The 21,071-nt window shown below is 33.4% G+C and overlaps 1 long non-coding RNA gene across 3 annotated transcripts in view; it reads right to left on the bottom strand.

Moving 5' to 3' along the window:
• LOC143244810 (uncharacterized) overlaps positions 1-21,071 on the bottom strand; it is a 46,710-nt gene that overhangs the window by 16,006 nt on the left and 9,633 nt on the right. For all 3 annotated transcript variants that reach the window (XR_013025336.1, XR_013025335.1, XR_013025337.1), the window contains exons 2-5: positions 17,758-18,050; positions 16,889-16,963; positions 12,952-13,002; positions 8,799-8,933 (exon numbers count right to left, since the gene is read on the bottom strand). This is a non-coding gene — a long non-coding RNA (uncharacterized LOC143244810). The remainder of the gene's footprint in view (positions 1-8,798; positions 8,934-12,951; positions 13,003-16,888; positions 16,964-17,757; positions 18,051-21,071) is intronic.

Here is a 21,071-nt window from a genome sequence, read left to right as displayed (position 1 = left end):
TTGCCGTTTTGAAAGAGTACCATCTCCGGCGTCACTATGAAACAAAACATCTATCAACATATTTGAAAATTTCAGGAAAGTTCCGTTCTGAGAAATGTGAATCCATGAAATATGTTTTTTGAATCTCAAAAGAATCTCTTCACGAGAAAGTTTGCTGAAAATGAATCTGCCACTCGCACAAGTTACAAAATAGTGCATAGGATGGCAGAGCGAGGAAAACCTTTTACTGACGGCAACTTCATCAAAGAGTGCATGATAGAAGCAGCAAATGAGCTGTGTCCTGAAAAAGCCAATTTCTTTGAAAGTATCAGCCTTTCAGCAACTTCAGTTGTACACAGAGCTGAAGAACTTGGAAAGAAGATCGCATTACAAATACGCCAAAAAGCGAGAAACTTCCTATGGTATTCTCTGGCACTGGATGAGTCTACTGATCTCTCGAGTACGTCACAACTTCTCGTGTTCATTCGTGAAGTTAATTTGGACTTTTAGATCACGGAAGAGTTGGCATCAGTTTGCAGCATGCACGGAAGAACAACTGGAGAAGACATTTTCATAGAAGTGCATAAAACTTTGCAAGACTATAACCTTCAGTGGAATCAGCTTAGAGGTGTTACAGTTGATGGAGGAAAAAAAAACATGGCTGGAGTAAAAAGGGTCTGATCGGTAAACAGTTGGAAGATCTTCAACTCCCAAGCGCTCTGTTCATACACTGCATCATACATCAGCAAGCACTCTGTGGAAAAGACTTAGATATTTCTTGCGTACTGAAACCAGTCATTTCTGCAGTGAACTTCATTCGGGGTCATGCACTTAATCATCGCCAGTTCAAGGCGTTTCTTGAAGAAATTGATTCGAATTTCTGTGACTTGCCTATCTCAGCTGCCGTAAAGTCTTGTCTCGTTTTTATAAGCTGGGAAGAGAAATATAGAGCCGATCCACTTCTGTCGGATCCAACATGGTTGTCAAAGTTGTCATTTTTGGTTGACATCACATCCCACATGAATGAATTGAGCTTGAAACTTCAGAGGAAGAATAACCTTGTGTGTGATCTCTATAGAATCATTAAAGGATTTCGGAGAAAGCTGTCATTGTTTGAAGCACGTTTGGAATGAGGAAACCTCTCTCATTTTCAGTGTTTTTTATGAGTTTCATGCTGGAATCACAGATGTCAACCTGAAGTTTCAGAAAAAGATTGTTGGTGAATTAAATAAGCATTTTTAGAGAGATTTTCGGATCTCGACAGAATCAAAAGTGACATTCTCCTTTTTCAGAACTCTTTTGATTGTGTCATTGATGACGTCCCAGTGGAACTTCACCTGGAGGTCATCGATTTGCAAGGAAATGACTCGTTGAAAGCAAAACACGGAGAGGGGCAACTTATTGAATTTTACAGCTGCATACCTGAAGATGATTTTCTAAAGCTGAAGCAGTTCGCATCTGGTATGGCATCAGTGTTCGGAACAACTTATGTCTGTGAACAAGCATTTTCAAAAATGAAGTATGTGAAGTCGGTACATCGATCAAGATTGACTGATAAACATTTGAAAGCAATTCTAATGATTGGATGCAGTAATTTAAAACCGAACATTAAAGATATTTTGAAAGCCAAACGCCAATTTCATAAATCTCACTAACTTTTTTACGGCTTAGTGAAATTCAGATATGTACTCACTATGTGCGATGTAACAATTGTTTTTGCTAATGTCACCTCCTTTAATAACCTTTTGGTAAATAAAAATGTTGGTTGTATTTCTGTTTGCTTTTCATTATGTGTGTATTGCATGCTACTCCCACATGGCTAATGTGGCATCCTAAACTTAGTGTTAAGTATTTTACAGAGAGCTTTCGTTCTAACTTATGAGTATTGAACATCATGATCATGTAACCAGCGCTTCTCATTCCCCAAGTAATCTGGCCCCCTGTAAAAAAAAGTTTGGTGACCGCTGGTGTAAACCAAGGACAAACGTTACCAACATTAAGCGTCTGCCCCGCGGCGGGATTCTAGTTCAAGGGCAGGAACCCGCTGACCTAAATAGATTGTTAAAAGAATGGCCGTCAGACTTTTAAAACAGGTCACATTACCATACACTTGCCTGGAGCAAGGTCAACACCCAGATCTTTCGTAATCCGTAATCCGAGGATTGCACTACTCCATAGACATAGAAGACATAAAAGAAGCACTAACAGAACAAAACATAAAATTCATTTCAGTTGAACGCTTATTTTCAAACATATCAAAAAAGCCAACAAACTTAATTAAAGTAGTTACAGACAACACTCAGGAAATAACACAACTAATAAATAATGGTATCACAATGTGGTATCAAAGATTCACCGTAGAACAAACTAAAACACCGTCAGCGGTAGTAACTCAGTGTTACCAATGCCAAAGGTTTGCACATACAGCAGCAGCATGCCAAGCAACTGCGCGCTGTGTAGACTGTGGAGATAATCACCACGTATCACAATGCACTAAACAAAACGAAAAACCTAAATCCTGTAACTGTGGGGAAGAACACACGGCAAACTATAAAGGATGTCAAAAATACAATTATACGAACTTAAAAATCCAAACATGCAAAAGCCAAAGACACATAATCCAAGAACAATCAAAACCAACTACTACTCAGAAACCAGAAAACACAACCTGGACCACAAACATACGAGTAAAATCATATGCTGCAACAGTATAAGAAAAACAAAAACCATTACACAGTCTGGGAAAACCACCAACAATTAGTGAAGATTTACCTAAAACAACTGAAGTCACACACAAAACCACACCAATGAATATTGAAAATACATTGACCAACGCCATTACTTCCAACCTTCTCTGAAATAATGACAGAATACACAAATCCAAATAATGAAAACAGTCTAACAGACAATCATTAAAAAATTATGAAAAACATCCAAAAATACCTACGACAAATTTTAACATATATCATGTACTCTGTCAAACATGGATAAATTCACAGTACTACACATCAATATCCAGGGTGCTATTGCTTCCAAGAAACATGAGATTGAAGATATAACCAACTCCATAAAATCTATGGTAGTTATAGAGGGCAGTTTCAAAATAAAAGGATATTCCATCATCAGACAAGATAGGAAGGACAAAAGAGATCCAAACAGAGGAATATTACTATTGTAAAGAACTGAACTTATAGATCAGGAACTTAAAATACTTCCCTCTAATGAATCAGTAATAATAAACATAAGAACGCAAAATAATACCGAAGTAACAGTGGCGGGCATTTACTGCTCGCCTAGCAAAGTATTCGATGCAAATCTTTTGCATTCCATATATAATTATAATCCCAATATAGTAATTATAGGAGATTTAAATAGCAAACATATAACATTCAACTGCAGATGTACAAACCCAAATAGCAAAATACTTTATAAATTTCTAGCCGAAACTAATATGATATTATTAAATGATGCAACACCGACACATATCTCGTACGCACATGGCACCAGTGAAATACTGGACTTATGCCTGTGTTCGTACAATATGAGTTAAATTTGCAAACTTTCATGTTGGTCACAATTTAGACAGTGACTACCTCCCAGTTTGGTGTATCTTCAATCTCACCCACCACTTAAACAAAATAAAAGATAAACTAAATTATAAAAAAATATAACTGACCACTATTTCAAACTGTTATAAACCAAACTTTACCAACTGAAGTACTAAATTTTGCCGCGGACGCATCAGATATAGATGCGTATAGTCATATAATTTCTGAGTGTCTGAAACATGCAGCCAACAGCTCGATACCGAAACAAAAACACTTCACAACAACACACTCATGGCAACCACATCAAGAAATAATACACCTAATAAAAGACAGAAGAAAACTACGCAGACAGTATATACAAAATCGAAACCCCACACTAAAAACACAAATAAACACTATAAAAAATAAATACATCTAATCAGACAACAAAAACAAGATAGTTGGGACACCTTCTGTTCAGAACTAAATCACAAAACAGATCCAAAACAATTCTGGACACACTTGAAAAGATATACGAATACAGGAAAAACAAAGAATACCCACCACTTAAACTAGATGGAAAAACAGCGTACAGTAACATAGAAAAAAACACCTGGAAAACACGTTCAAAACGCATCATGAACCAGACATGAACAGATACTTCTATAATAAAGTCAATAACTTTATTGATCACAACAAAAGCATATACACACCAATATTCCCAGTAAACACATCAATAAAACCAGAGAAAACAATAGACTGGAGTACTCATCAACTAATAAAAGATATAACCGTAACGAAAGTAGAAACAGCTATCAAAAACACAAAAACAAAGCTCCCGGAGAAGATGGTATCCAAGCTATCTTCCTAAAACACGTCACTCAGAGATTATACGAGCACCTAACAGCCTTATTTAACCTATCATTATCAGCTGGATATATCCCTGTTTCTTGAAAGGAATCAGTAATATTAATGACTGATTTACCAACTGCTACTTCTGCAAAATTTCTGGGATTAACTTATGATACCAAATTAACGTGGATACAGCATACAAACAATATACTGATAAGAATCTGGAAAAGAGCTAATTATGCAAGAAGTCTTTCAAGTAAAAATCAAGGAACATCACCTGATAATATAATAAAAATTTACAAAATATACATCAGACCTATAATAGAATACGCATCTCCTGCCTGGATAAACATAACACAAAAACAATAACAGAAACTACAAAGAATACAAAACTCAATTCTAATTTCAGCCTATAAGGTACCACGTAGCACTTCATCCACATACATGCACAAGTATGCAAACATAGATACAACATCTGTAAGGCTCTTGTATATTGCACTAAACTATTTTAATAAGAATTGGTATAAAAATTATTTTATGTGTGATTTCGACAGATACTACGTACATGATGAAAACTGTCCAAAGTACCTCTCTCCTATAAATATATATTTAAGAATTTCACCGATAAACATATATGAAAAAAAGATTATATACATAAAAGTGAAAAAACACACAAGAAAACGAACAGAAATATAGAAAAAAATTTAAATAAAAAAAAAGGGCAAATCAAGACTATACATGGACATTGTCCTGAAAAGGGCCTGAGTACTGGGAAATACTCTGGCCCAAAGTCTACCCAATAACACACTCCAACGAGTAGACGACATAAAAGTTAGGGATGGAGGAAGAGGTCTCGTGCACGTGACCCTCCTGGGTATTCAAAAATTAACCTACCCAAATACCCACACAGAAGAAGCGATTTTACAAGCAAGTCGAACACATCAGTTAATAAAAGCTACTATAGATACACAATGAAACCTTCCAAAACATTTGATGGTTTTCATTGAACTCGAGCACTGAGAAGTTCATACTTAAATATCATTCTCGACTGCAATGGTTCGACTGTTAGTTTAATTGTGGCGCATCAGGCGCTTCGTACGTCATAAATGATGCATCAAACTACTTTCTGGAACACTTCTCATTCTGCGGTGAGTTACAGCTACTACGCTGTAGGTAGAAATTTTATATCAACTGCAGAACTTCGTGCTTATCTTATATAAATTAGCTTTATCATTTATCCATGGAATCGACATTCTCAATAACCATTCTGCCTACTCTGCAATGCAGCTTTATCGAACGAGGAGCTTGTTCCTAGCAAACTGAAGAGATACTTGGAAACAACACATTCAGCTGCGAAGGATAAACCAAAGGAATACTTCGAGAATCTCGCGGCTCAACAACGTGAACAATCAAGGAAGCTTCTGAACTACATGAAGCTGCTCGAAAAAGGATTGATTGCAAGTTATAAGGTTGCTCAGTTGTTGGTAAAACGCAAGAAAGCGCATACGAAGGCCGAATCAGTCATTGCGCCAGCGTTAGCAATCATCATTGAAACTATGCTTGGAACGGATGCCGCCAAAAAGGTCAAGCAAGTTCCACTGTCCAATGACACAATTTCACGCAGAATTGTATACTTGTCGTCGGATTTGAAGGATCAAGTTTGCGAACACTTCGAAGAGCCTGAAGATGAACTGTCTCTGCTAAGGTCTCTTCAAGTTGATGAATCTACTGACGTTAGTAGAAAAGCTAAAGTTCTGGCTTTTGTTCGATTCATAAAGGATGGAAAAATCGTAAAGAAATACTTATTTTGCAAAGATTTAAAAAGTACAGCGAAAGGTCAAGACATTTTCGAGTTGGTGAATGAAAACATTTTGCTCTTCAAATTACATTGGAATAACTGTGTTACGCGTTTGCACCGATGGCTGTCCTTCAATGCAAGGAAAAAAGAAGGAAGTCGTCACTCTGGTGCGCCAACAAAATCCAAACATTAGTACTGTTCAATGCATGATTCACAGAGGTGCTTGCCTCCAAATATTTGGCGAAAATTTTGCAGTCTGTTATGAATCAAGTTATTCAAGTGGTGAATTTCATCAAGTCTCGGCCACTTCAATCCCGACTTTTCTCTCTCCTCTCTGAGGCGATGGATTCAGACTACAAAAAGCTACTGTATCACACTGAAGTTCGATGGCTTTCGAAAGGAAAGGTGTTAAAGCGTCTTGTCCAACTTAAAACTGCAGTAATTTCTTTCTTGGAGGTTGAGGAATCAGGTTTTGAATTTTCTTTTCATGATGAGATCTGGTGGCTGAAGGTTCAGTTTCTCTCCGACTTGTTTGACAAAATAAACTCTCTAAATTTAAGTCTCCAAAGACCATCTAAAAACATTATTACTGCAACGTTCAAACTGAAGGCCTTCGATGAAAAGGTGACGCTGTGGAAGAATAAGATCTCGATAGGAGTCCTTGATTGTTTCCCTTCTGTTAACGAATGTCCGTCAAAAAAGAAAATTGTCCCTCAAATTTTGAACACATTAAGCGACCTACAGTCCACACTAAAACATTACTTACCGTCACTTGCAGTCGACGAATATAATTGGGTGACCTACCCATTCGGAATCAATGGGACAACAAATCTTACAACTGAGGAGGAGGAACAGCTCATTGATTTACGAAACGACACATTTTATCAGTCATTGTTTCCCGAAAAGAGCTTGGATGAGTTTTGGATCTCCATTAAAAATTTATATCTTGCAATCAATTCAAAAGCAGTTGAAGTTTTGCTTTCATTTCCATCTTCGTAGTTTTGCGAAATTGGATTTTCAGCATTGACTGAAATTAAAGCCAGAAAGAGAGAGGGTTCTTACAGTCGATGATGAAATGCGAGCTTGTTTGTCTACGTTAGTGTCTCGCTTCAATTTGATTTGCTCTCTGAAGCAGGCACAAACGTCACATTGAAAACATATGTAAAACCAAAAAGTTTTGATTTTTCTGCTATACCACAAAATTGTTAAAAAGCCTTAGAATGATACTCACGGCCAAAGCACGCGATAGTATTGTCAATGTGCAGATTACATTAATATCGCTTGCTTTGGCCGTGATTTTCGTTCTAAGGCTTTTAACGCTTGCCATATAACGTGTACCTAAAAACATCGTTAAGGCTTTCCAGGTGTGCCGCGATAATTTTCAGCTTGTCGTAGTGTGCCGCAAGTCAGAAAAGGTTGAGAAACACTGGTATAAATAGTACAGTTAGTGTGCTGCATAGCTTCTACGTCATCTAGGGAAAGAAAAATGGCGTACAATTCGGCAGTGAACACAGAAATTGTAGAAGAGATTTTGTGTGTGTAACCATAGAATTACAACAAACCATAGCAAAGCTCACAGTCATCTGATTTCGAACCATCTGTATCAATGTGAATGGAAGGATGGTTCGAAAGGCGTTCAGCAAATAGAAGACAATACTTCCAATCGGGAGTATCCTCCGTCTTCAGATGATTCAAAGAAAGGGCACATTTGGGGATATTAATAAGCCGTGGTGGGATGGGGTGACCTGTGAAGACAGCAACGTCATCCAAGGTAAGACCCAATTCAGCCAACTGCATGTGGACACAAAGGCAAAAAGGAACAACGGCAGAGAATCTATTCTGAAAAAGCATGACCTACTGAGGAAGAAAAACACCACACTAGGTGAGATGCTGTGATGAGGATAAAAGTTTTGAAGCATACAGTGAAGACAGCTGCAAACAGTAAATGTGTAGAGTAGGTTAATAAATCTCAGTGTACAAACTCTGGAATGCAAATCTGCTAAAAGCCCTCGTGCAGATCTGAAACATTAGATAGTGAAAGAGGTCCAAAATTTTCAAGGCTGAGGTTCGGGCAGAGGCATATATCAGACACCCATGGTCCAGTTTCGAACAAACAAGGGAATGATAGATCTTAAGCTCAGAACACTGATCCACTCACCAAGAGGTTGAAGAGAAGATATGGAGGATGTTCAGTGCCCTTGCACAAATAACGTGTAGCTGCATGATGTGGGGGATGAAAGTCAGCTTATGAGCCACAATAACTTTGCCTCGAAGAACATAGGAAGCACAACTTTAACGGGATGGAGCTCGAGATTGGGGTGAATACCCAATTAGTGTCAAATTTAGCAATTGTAGACTTGAGTAAACACAACTAATTAACATTACCTACTTCACATCATGGGGTTACAATGTTCTGATGAAAGTTGTGTTACTCTAGTTGAAGTATAATAGTAAACTACATAGTCTTTTCTAAATGCAAATAAAAGTTTATTTCTTATTCACAGAATCTCTTGGGAATAATAATTTTTTTTTTACTCTACAAATCCATGCCTTTGGAAGATCATTATTCATCATATAAATATTTATCTTCATCCCCTGTCCGATTTGATAAAAATTTTTAGCTTACTCAACACAATATATACCTATGCTGCCAAAAGCTCTTTCCTTCCCTGTATGCTCAGAAAACTGCAACCTCAAATTCTGGATCTGGATGCTTCCCTCTTTACAGCCAGATGCTGTTCATGTAAATTTGTTCCAGAAAGGAAATCCAATCAGGACTGTAAGAAATAATAGATTATTCATCTCAGGAATCATTGTTACATTTTCAATCTTACTCAAGAAACTGGTGTCTTAAGTTTATCTTGCATGAAGCCTGGCAGCCACACCTTGCCATTAAAATACTTTGCTCAATGTTTGGGACATGAAAGAGCCATAGGGTAGATACCACAAAACACTCTTTTTACAAAATCAGGTATTGTATCAGACAAGTACTCAGCATCACTTCATATCTTTGTTCAATATCCCACATAATTTGATATTGTTACACCTCTCTTAGACTACCTAGATGTCTTTAGTTGGTTGGCTCACACCACTTACAGGCTGACTTTTTGCTAACAAAGATGTTTAATGTTCTAGAAATACTAACAGTTGAAGTTAATTCTCTGAAATTGAACAGTTGATAATGTTTGAATTCTATAAATGTTCTTGGCAAAGTTGGTAGTTTTCCAATTAATAAACATTATTCACAGTTATAGCTTCTAAGGCATCTAGTATATTGAATGTAGCTATCAACAATAAAATCTGTCTCATGGCATGTTGGTTTAAATAGTGAAAATCTCCAATGTTCAAAAACACACTGACATTTTCATAAATTGAATGCTGTTGACTCTTACTCTCAACAATTTTCTACAAATTTTGAAAATAGTTGAGGCTTGCACAATACATATCTAACAACATACGAACAGGTGTCATACAGAAACAAGCACAGGTATCAAAATAAACATATAATGGTAAACACTTTACAAATACAAAGTTCACACATATAACTAATAGTTATTTAAGTTATTAATAACTTAAATATAAAATTAAACAAAAAACTTTTTTGTGGTTTTGTTTTACTTTCTGCACTACCTATATTTATAACAATCAGAAGTTCAAGAAATACTTTTTCAAAAAATGTCCTTTTCTTGATATTTCTTGTCCTGTCTGTCAATGTTACAGAGGTCAGTTGCACTCCTTTTCATGATACTGTATAACATATTTTCGACTTGCAGTCAATACTATACATTAAAAGTGCCAAACAGAACTTTCTCTTTTTAATTTAACAAATTTATCAATATAGCACTTAAAAATATTTCTAAATTTAACAAAAAAATGACAAATCTGGTATATTCTTATTATCTGGTATTCATACTTAACTGTTTTTTGTGTTTTTTCACATGGCAACTGATACAGGCTCTATTGTCTTCCTTCAGTATCACAAAAAATATAAGAATAAACCCTCTAATTTTACAACACAGATTTCCAATGTTACATAAGTACCTGTAGGTTTTTGGGACAACCACTTACTCAAGACGTTAAACAGTGTCTGTATAACGCCTTGGGGGACGAATAAGTGGCAAGTGGTTTCACTGACTTATTATATATCAACACAACATAGAATACAACATTCTACCCACAATAGCTCATTCCCTCCCACGATTACCTGTTTTGTGGCCACACAAATTGACATTAAACTCTAGGAGACTGACAACTGGTAAAATAAGAAAGGTTTGGTTCTCACTACAGTTATATGGGTGTTGGATCTTGATCCTCTCAGATATTTTGTACATAAGCTAACCATTAGACTTGGCTGTAGTTGTTGGTTGTTAAGTATCCATGGTTAAGTACTAGAACAAAAACTGTGGTGGAATAAAATTCCTTCTGCACACAGAAGGAACTGTCATATACCTGAGGTATATGAAGAAGCTCTACATCTCTTCCTACACATTGTATTTTAAAAATATCCATAAATCTCTCCAATATTTTGTAAAGCATTATTTATAACAAAAACAACAAAGATATTTTAATTTACTGAATTACATAACAGGCTATCTTATATTCACTACAACTGTTGAATTATTTGGGCTACATGTTCAAAATTTACATTGCTGAGTACACCTCGACTAAGGGATGTATTTAAATACACTTATAGCTCAGTTATAAAGCCAATTAAATTATATTAATTATAGGATATTATATAATGTTTGCATGCTCTTATTTTGTGCTCCTAATTTAATTAAGCAAAGTATTAACAACAGTATTAACTTTTATCCACACTTACTACAATAAATTACAAGATCCACAAGCAAGAACTAAAAGTTTTGTTTTCAAAAGTATATTTCTTATTTATTGTTACAAAAGTGAGTACAATGTGAAACTCAAAATATTATTAAAATAGACAAGAAAACATGAATGAAACAATTTTTCAGAAAAGTGTGCATGTAAAATGCACGTGTTACATAATTTAGTATTTTGTTTTACTCCAGCTTTAGTTATTTGTTTACCAGATGTTTATAGGTTTGTTAAGCAAACTTATGTTAGTTCAAAGAATATTAAAAAATAAAGCTGTATGAAAACAAAATTTAAATTGTTATGAGTCTGGAACTATTTAGAATAAATAACTTATTTTATGTCACAATCTGTAGTTATTCTACAGGGTGTTCGGAATGTCACTGTGCACTTATATATTTATTAACAGACATGTTTCAATATAGAATACAGGAGGTAAATATGAATGACAATTATAAACAATGTTGAAAGTGACCCTCGTGGGCATCAATACAGCCTGGATCCTTCTTATTTTGTTTCTAAACACCACTATCAGTTGCTGGCTTGAAATAGACTGAATACAATATGATTACAAAACTGCACAGTGACTTTCCAAACACCCTGTATAAGGAAGAAATAGTAGTAAATATTTTACTACTCTGTGAGCCTTTGTTTGGTCATTAAAAGGTAAGTAAAATGGGCTACACCTGAACATAGATTATAGAAAATAACAAACAACATTTTAAAAGTCTTTTTAACTCTCATTTGGGAAATTCTAAGGGCTATGCTAATTACATGTAAAAACTGTAAGGTGTATAAAAAGAGTTATAACTTGAAATTTTTATGAAGCTATACTTCCTACATTTAAAGTTATTGCAGCTATAGTTTTTTGGTTACATGTTGGTTATAGTGTTAATGAGTAAAATAACGAGCAGTTTGATAGAAGTTTCTAATAATCAACAAAATAAATACAACAATAACTTATATTCTGCAATGCTAGAGAACTTTCTAATAGCCATCCAATTACTTGTGAGCAAAATGAAGGTTTCTACTAACAAGAAAACTGAAACATGCTTATAGAATTACTAGACAGAAGTGAATCCACTGTTACTGTAATGAAAACCTAATCAATAGCAAAGAAATACTCACCTTGATTGAAAATCTAAAAAAACAACTATGTAGACATTAAACTGATATCAGTTCTCAACAATCTTACAATCTGGAAACAAGACAGTTAGCTGGAGAGTTATTCAACAGTTACTTGAAGCTGAAGAAAGTTTTATATGTACAGTGAAGCGCCATTAAGCCTCGGACCAGTAAACCGCGAAATCGCTTAAGCCGCTGTAGCAAGTCTTGTTCTAAAATTTTTTGATGTATTAAATCTACTACCTGGCTTTTTAAAGTTTCTCACACTCTCCTTGTCGTTTACACTGACATGACAAATGTGAGCGAGGATTATCGCGGCTCACCGCTAATTTAAGAACGTGTAAAAACGCGGCTTATGAATTTAATCCTGGCTTTATTACTTCAAGGGGATATTTAAAAAGGATTTGTTTTCATTTGGGAAATAAATAAAATATATTACAATAGAAATTGACCGTTAATCTACCTTATCCGCTCTCTATGTCAGCTTTATGGAGGCTGCCATTGTTACCGAATCACACCTCTCCATACATTAAAGTTAATCCGTGAAAAAAGTGATCAATAATTAAAGTATTATTTTTAATTCGATAATCCGATATTTTTATGGAATTGTATAAATATTGGCCACAAACCCAATAGAAATCACTTCAGTTTCTGAGCTGTTGGCGACTTCGGCTTTTCAGTCACAAAGGTTTAAGCCGCGGACCACTTAAGCCACGGTATTTGGGGGGTCAACCTGCTTAACCGCGGCTTAACAGCACTTTACTGTATTATATGTAACAGTTTAAAACATTAAAAATAATATCTCAATGGAAGCATCCTATTACTAAAAACAATACACACAGTTGTAATGTAGACATCTGATTTGTCCATTCTTCCTTCTTTCATGAACTGCTGCAATGACAGAAAAGGAAGGATTCATATAAGGCATTGATACAAATAAAAACAAACCATAACTTTTATTTTTTGTAATTATGAAGTATTAAAAATTTCCACTTGTTAAAGTTATTGATTTATCATTTAGCATAACATATTCTGGAAGTGGAATCAACTTAACTCACTGAGAACTGGCACAATAAAGAATGTTCAGGGTTTCAAGGCATAGGGTTTTGGTCTGACTTTCCTCTTGGCAGGTAATATATGAAAAAAACAACACTGAATTATTCAAATGGAACATGAAAGAAGTGATCCACAAAAAAGGGTAAGAACAATGAGCATACCTAACAGACTACCAGAAGTTGGAGTTAATTCATATGATGAGAGGACTGATTATGGGTCGCATCAGTGAAGAGGTACAGACTCAACTTAGATAAAGATTGTGGCACATTGATGTTAACACTAAATAGGTAAGCCAACAATATAAATCCTTGGCTGGAGGAAAGAACACATGAACTATTTAGTCAAGATTACAGTCAGTGTTTCTTCTGCACATGCATTGCCCAGAAGTTATGTCTCTGTGTAATCAAAGAATTAGTTGGTTTTAGCAAAGCCATGCTCCCCATCATCAAAATATTCCTCATGAACTATACGTTGAACAAGTGTAAATCTTAGTAACAAGTGATTCACAGGCAGATGGAAAAGGGCTGAGCAAAACTGAGAAAGGAGCTGTGCAGCATCAGTAGATATTTGAATGCCTCATAAAATAATTGTAATAATAAACAGAAAATAGTGAAATTTAAGAAAACGTGTTCAAAGTAATGATGTTTATAGAATAACAACAGTTAAAGGAGACACCCTGAGGAACTTGTTGCCATGTGATTCATTTATAGCTAGTTTATGAAGAACTGACACTATCAAGGACAACAGGGGAGTTATCTGAAACAGATTTAGAGAAAGCTGCTGAAAAACAATTGCTGTTTGTTTAGATTGGAACAGACAGACACTCTCAGAGTTAAAAGGGGTTAGGCATCATGTTGATAGAGTTAAATTATTGCTTGTGATAAACATTAATGAAAATAAACTGAATAGATGCATGCGTGTAAATATTAAGTGTTTGATGACTTAAATAAAAAGTGTTATTGGAAGCCTTAGTCTCAAGTCTCTTTGTTTTAACTATAAATCCTTGAGTTATTGCCTGCGTGCTCCATTCACCCACTACATCCTCACTTGAAATAAATACTTCATGTAACAGCATGTAGTATGAGTTGAACTACAATGGGTACACTCAGAGAATCCTCTCAGTCTGCTTACAAGTCAGCCCACGACCATATTACAGTTAAGAAATGCTCTCAGGTGAATATTAAGTGTGAGAAAGGAAAATTCAGAAGAATTAATGAACAACATATCTTTGATATACTGTAAACAGTTGAAACTGGTTGGAGGAGGAAAAAGGATGAGGAGGGTAAGAGAAAGAATTTGGGAGAAAGACTATTGGTAAAATGCAAAATTACCCCTTTGTGCACATAAAAGTGAGACCACAAGTACTCAAACCATGACAAACAGTTGCTCATAAGATCCAAGTGGATTAAGTATTGACTGACAATCTCATGAGTCATAAACCAGGTAGTAACGGAAAGTTGTGAATTAGAAATTCTTAAATATAAAATTAGGAACTAAAACAAGGTATAGTGGTGGATTTCAGTTTGAAATAGAGTGGAAACCAAGAGCAAAATGAAGGACTAATTCTGGTAGCCTCAGCTTGTGATTAAATCCAATAAGGACTACCACAAAAATGTTGTGGATGAAAGAACACTGGGAATGATAATCACCTACAAAAATTTTCTGGGGCACAGTGCAGCACCTCAGACTTTGGCATAGAGAGGACAGGTAAAGTATGGTTAGAAGAATCAAGCAAAGACAAAATACTGAGAACTAAAAAGTGAAACCAATACTAAATAACCTGAGCCCATTCTCCCATAAACACACCTAACAAGAGAAATTACAATTGTGAGAATCAAGGAAAGGGAATTAAGAATCATTAAAATTAAGGATATAAAAATCAGACAGATGTGCAGGTGAAGCTTGAAGCTCCAAGAACACAGTTGGTCAAGGAAAGATAAAACAAAGATTACTTATGGTTAAGATTAGAAAAAAGTGAATAAGAATTGCATGACACAAGGGATAAAGAAAGAATGATACATAACCATAAAGGAAGAAAGTTTTAAAGTTTTTTTTCCAACAATGAGAAAAGCTTCCAAACAATAATAGGAAAAGAAGACAATGAAATCCATCCTCCTTATTGTCTTCTCAAAATACTAAAAGTAATACCTGATGAAGGTATCCTCCAAATTGCATACAAAAACACACTAACATATGCACAATGGCCATTACATTACCTACTGTCAACGTGCCTACACAAGTCATACATAACTTGTATGAGGAAATTATTTACTTATACATATAATAGATGTTACATGAACTATTTACGCTCATAGTTTGTACACAAAAAACTGAGTAGGAAAAACCTTAAACATCACAAATTAAATTAAAAATTAAAAACACATCTAATGTGTTTAGTGCTGAAGAAAGAGATGAAGATTAATAGGGAGTGAGTGCACAAGATGTATCATCCACTTATTTGTGAAGGGCTTTTGTTTCATAATAATCTCATTATGAAGTAGCACAATTCACACTAAAATATTGTAAAATAGAAGCATAAGAGATAGCTTAACTATGAGCAGAGGTGTGGTATTGTCTTAGAATTATTACTCAAAACATTTGAATAAACTTGACCATTTAACAACAGCTCAGGCAATGACACTTTTGTAACTAATCTTAATAATGTAGCATTTAACTTTTCTGATTTTGTTCAGAATAAAACAGAAAACAGTATTAACAACAAGTCTCAAGTTTGTAACTCCTCCTTTAAAATGTACGATTTGGTATTATCTGTCATCTTTCGAAAAATTATTACAATGAGTTTCAAAATAAAAATTATGAGCTTTTTGTAAGAAATCAGTTAACAGTTTGGTGTAAATTTTGAGCAGTGAAAGACCATAAAGAAGGCAGCTAGTCATCACCACTGACCATCAACTCTTGGATTACTCTTCTGCCAACAAATAGTGAGATTGACCATCATTTAATGGCTTGGTAAATAAATAACTGGAATTGTTCTGCTACTGTTTATCATTTATAAGTATACGGATATAAGAAACGTATTAAAGGAGAATTGCTTTTAATAAGGAACATTAGTAAAAAATGATAAAAGAATAAAATGAAAAATGACAAATGTAACACAAAGTTCTTGTGAATAAAACAGATAATTCTAAAATTAATAATAATTTAAATTACAATACAAAGATTACTGTGTTAGAAAATAATTATACAGGGAATAGAGAAATATTATGGAATTATTTGTGAAACTACAAAACATTATAAATTATATTTACAGTCAATGATAAGGCCATTAAACAACCATATGGCTATATTCTGTGGAATTTCTAAGATACTATTAACAGACTGTGTGTAATTATTGTAGCCTGGGTTAGCTAGTTTGCTGTTTAAGTATTTAAACATGAAAATTACACATAAAATGAGTATACTGTTGAAGACAGTTATTTTTCTAATGAAATGAAAAACAGTTTAGTAAAAATACTTGCTATGGACATTTTGAGGTAGATTTTTTGTACATTAACATTCAATTAGTGAAGACTTTAAACAGTTAATTATTATATTATAAAGAAGGTAATTCTGATAACATATATTTAAGAAATGATTAGAATTTGTTACCAAGGTATCTCATTTTCAATTTAATAACAATATATCACCAAATTCATGTGATTATGCCTATTAGCACCATCTTATACATATTACAATCCATATTCTCTGCTTGAGCATTTACCTATCTCTCATTTGCAGCAGCCACTTCCCATGCTGCACTTGACACGATTCCCATACAGGCAACCCTCAACCTTCACTTTTAAAATAAGAGAACAGGCATAAATCATGTTGATGCCAAATTTTATTCCACAAGAAAGATATTCTACACTAATTTGTTAGAAAAAATCAAACTATCATTCACATTTCAAAATATGATGTAATGTAAATGAAATAATAAGAATTTAGATTTACCATATGTTATTGTTGAGTGGCTCTTAAATGTCTAAAATGCTCAAAAATTACTTCACATGGTGGGTGGTATAAGTATCTTATAGCTTTGGTTCTGAGTAAAACCAAGAGTATGATATAATAGAACACTTTTAAGGATGAGAAAATAATTTAAATTCATAGACTAATTTCAACTTTTCCCATCACTGGAGATGAATACTGTTGCTTGTCATTTACTAATCTGTTCACTTGCCTTTATGAAAAACAATATTTTGGAAAATTAGTTGTTGAGTTATGGTACAAGTTTTTTACTGTTCGAACCCTGGTCTTTCTTAATACTTATTATCTGTAAAAAATCATATTTATTTATTTGTTTTGAATTCCTTCATTTCTCTTTTCTTAACATTTACATTTTACTCAGTTTCATGTCATATTATTAATTTATTTATAAATGCCCATTATAATTTATCTTTTAAGTTAATGTTTTAAATAATACCTTTTTATACTCTTTATATCCAAAATTGTTGTTTCTTGCTTTATTCTCATTAGTAATGTTTTTCTTACAGAGTGCAAATCACAGTCCAATAATAAAAGAGACATTTTTTAACAAGGTATAACAAGTTAGAAGTACATAAAATGGAAATCTTCAGTAAAATTGCTCACCATTCAAAACTGTGACAACAATGTAATACAATGGTTTGACATAACAATACAGTACAGATATAATCCTCAAAGATCTTATTTATTGAGTACAATTTTTTGTCACATTTCATGTGAGTGTGATTTTACTGACAGAGCTTGTTGAGGAAAACAAAATTCCACATGAAGATGCCAAAGAAAAGAAGCTGCATAAATCTGGATATTGTGTATGGAAACAGAAAAATGTCAGGATGTTTGAAAGAAATGTAACAAGTAAAAGGTGATGAAGTCTGAAGGTAAAGTCATCTGATCCTCATCTGAATAAAAAAAAGTAAAAGCAAGATGTTGGAAATGCTGAAAATCTTCCAAAGATACAAGTTGAGAAAATCAATTAGAAAAGTAAGAGGCCATAAGTCCTGGCTGTAAGGTAGAAAATGTAGAACAAGCCAACCACTTCATGCTCAGTAACAGTAATACTGCATATTATAAACTAGCATAAACATGAAACTAATTTTGTATTATATCATTTACAACCCCCATACCAGATCAACTGCAGTAATTCATTTACCCCTTCTAAGAACAAACATTAAAAATGCTAAATTTACTTCAGTAAAGACAACAATAACAATTTCTTTAAGAAATTTTAAATGAAATATTAAGGCATAACTTAACACAAACAAGAAACTAATTTTCTAGTATATAAATTTGCAACACTGATATAAGATCAACTGACAGCTATGATCAAGAAAAAGTCAAGTTAAAACAAATTTGAAAAATAATTTCACATTATAAAAATATATTGTGAAAGTGTTTAGCCCAAGTCATATTTATATATACACATATATTTTTGTTCTTTTACTGTGAAAGAGGTATTAAGACAGACTTTACAGTAAGTTTTAGCACTCAATTGTTGTTAATTTTATGGGGCTATCAGTAGATGTTAGATATTTTAATGAGTGTCTTTCATAATTATTTTGAAATATTAATACCTGATTCAAAACATCAACAAAATCAACAACTAATAAAACTATTGCAATAGCAGCTAATATAACACAAGTTATCTTATAACAACCATGTATATATACATAAAAAAGAAAAGATCTTAACATTTGTGAGTAAGAAACTTCTAATACTTAAAATGAGCCAAGGTTTCATTCAATTTACTACTTGACATTAAATTATAAGTTTCATGGAATTTTGCATTTCACTTGTAATGCTGGTCAAGGACAAATACTAAAGAAACAAAGCTAAACATTTTTATCTTTAACTATACATTATACATATGACATTTTTAGTTGTGTTTTATTCACCTATAGCAAACATGTATTTGTATAAAACTTAAGAATAAGTTTTATCAGAATGATTAGATTTTGATTTTAAAACTTACCTTAGTGTTTATATTTAATTATAAGGTCTATGTTTGCAAAACAATATTGGTATTTTAGCATTAAAACACAGTTGTCAGTACTTATAAAACCAAGGCTAGCTTACTATAGATTACTGTAGAAAACAAGGTTCTTTTGGGTATCAAACATTTTGTTTTTTATACTAAAATAAATATAACTGCAATAATTTCAATGCAAAATCAAGTAATTATGGAAATGTTTAATATTAGCTTCAATGTTGTTGTTTTTTTATATTAAGCTACAGAAATAAGTGCAACAAATACTGCAGAATAATTTTACAAATAAAATTACAACTAAGTGTAACCTTATTATAAATATACCTATGTGTATTATAAATAAACTGATTTGAACTCTGTTATACACAAGTATAATACATTAATATCAGATTAAGTGAATGAGGCCTTTTGACTTTCAAGAATGAAATTAATGCAACATAATAATTATATAACTATCATAAGCATATTTGTATATATCATCTTGCATATTTAAATTTGTAGTATGTTTGGTTAAATATGTTTTATTTGGGGGTCATTTACATCAATGGTCATCAGAATTATTGAATAACAACAGGTAATCTCTGATATTTTGACAGAAGACTACTAAAAACTTGCATTTAATGTCAGATGATAGATCTATTATAGTTTTATATTTATCACATCAAGATGCATAAGCAATTGTAAGATAAATACATTGCAACACACAAAATCTGTACTACATCTCTAATTAAATGATGTAAAAGAAATACAGGGTGTTCAGAAAGTCACTGTGCACTTATATATTTATTAACAAACATGTTTCAATATAGAATACAGGAGGTAAATATGAATGATAATTATAAACAATGTTGAAAGTGACCCCCATTGGCATCAGTACAGGCCTGGATCCTTATTTTGTTTCTAAACACCACTATCAGTTGCTGGCTTGAAATAAACTGAATAAAATATGATTACAAAACTACACAATGACTTTCTGAACACTCTATATTTTTCAGTCAACATACATAACCATTTTAACCAATGCACATTTGTGATAAATAATAAGTAATTTACTTGAATTTAACACAGTTAAACCATCCCATCCAAAGAAAAAAACATTAAAAATGTTAAATTTACAACACTAAAAAAGAAACTAACAATTCCTTTCACAGGTTTTCTCTACACTTCCTGCAAGTTGACCTTCTCATAATGCCAGTCTATGTATAAAGACATGTTCATTCCACCCCACTCCTACATCACTGACATATATTTTAATTAGCTTACACAAATTTTTATTTTTGAGAAGGTTTGCTCAACCATTTTCTTCACTGTGAGAAAACCCAAAATATTTCCACAATACTAAAATAACGAGCATCTAATGCCTACAAGTTTGAGGTATTGGAATTTCATTTTCACGTAAGCATTTTCCAATTTACTTAAATACACTGAAATTGTATTAGTGACAAATAAGTGACTATTCACACATAATTTTCTCATTCAAAAGAATATTGTTACTGTAAGTGTTCTGATATGGTATGCTTAATCAGCTTAAACTATCCTTGTTCTTTCTTTACATTCACTTTTGAATATCCTAAAGTAAATGCTACAGAAGTGAACATAAAGCAGGTATGCTGTCCTCTTTATACAAATGTTTCCACTTCCCACTATCTTCAAAACTTTCACCTAAGCTCATGTTTATATGTGACGTTGCTGCATACTAATAAGTACATAAAAATCCTCCACTACATGAAGTGTGACCCATTAATAGCACAGCTCACTCCCTCTGTATTGAACCATCACTATAAGAGCAAGAAATGATGCACTAAAGGAAGGGTGGGAAGTGTGAAAGGAAGTATCAATAAGAAATACATTTCAGTGCATGAAAATGTTCAATGTTAAATTTTATTCACATACAACTAGAATCCAGTCCTGAAACAGTGAATGGATCACAAAAGCA

The sequence above is a fragment of the Tachypleus tridentatus genome, chromosome 2, assembly GCF_004210375.1.
Source record: "Tachypleus tridentatus isolate NWPU-2018 chromosome 2, ASM421037v1, whole genome shotgun sequence".
Classification (NCBI taxonomy): Eukaryota; Metazoa; Arthropoda; class Merostomata; order Xiphosura; family Limulidae; genus Tachypleus; species Tachypleus tridentatus.
Note: the sequence above shows the minus strand (reverse complement) of the source record. Positions and strands in the feature narration are given on the sequence as shown.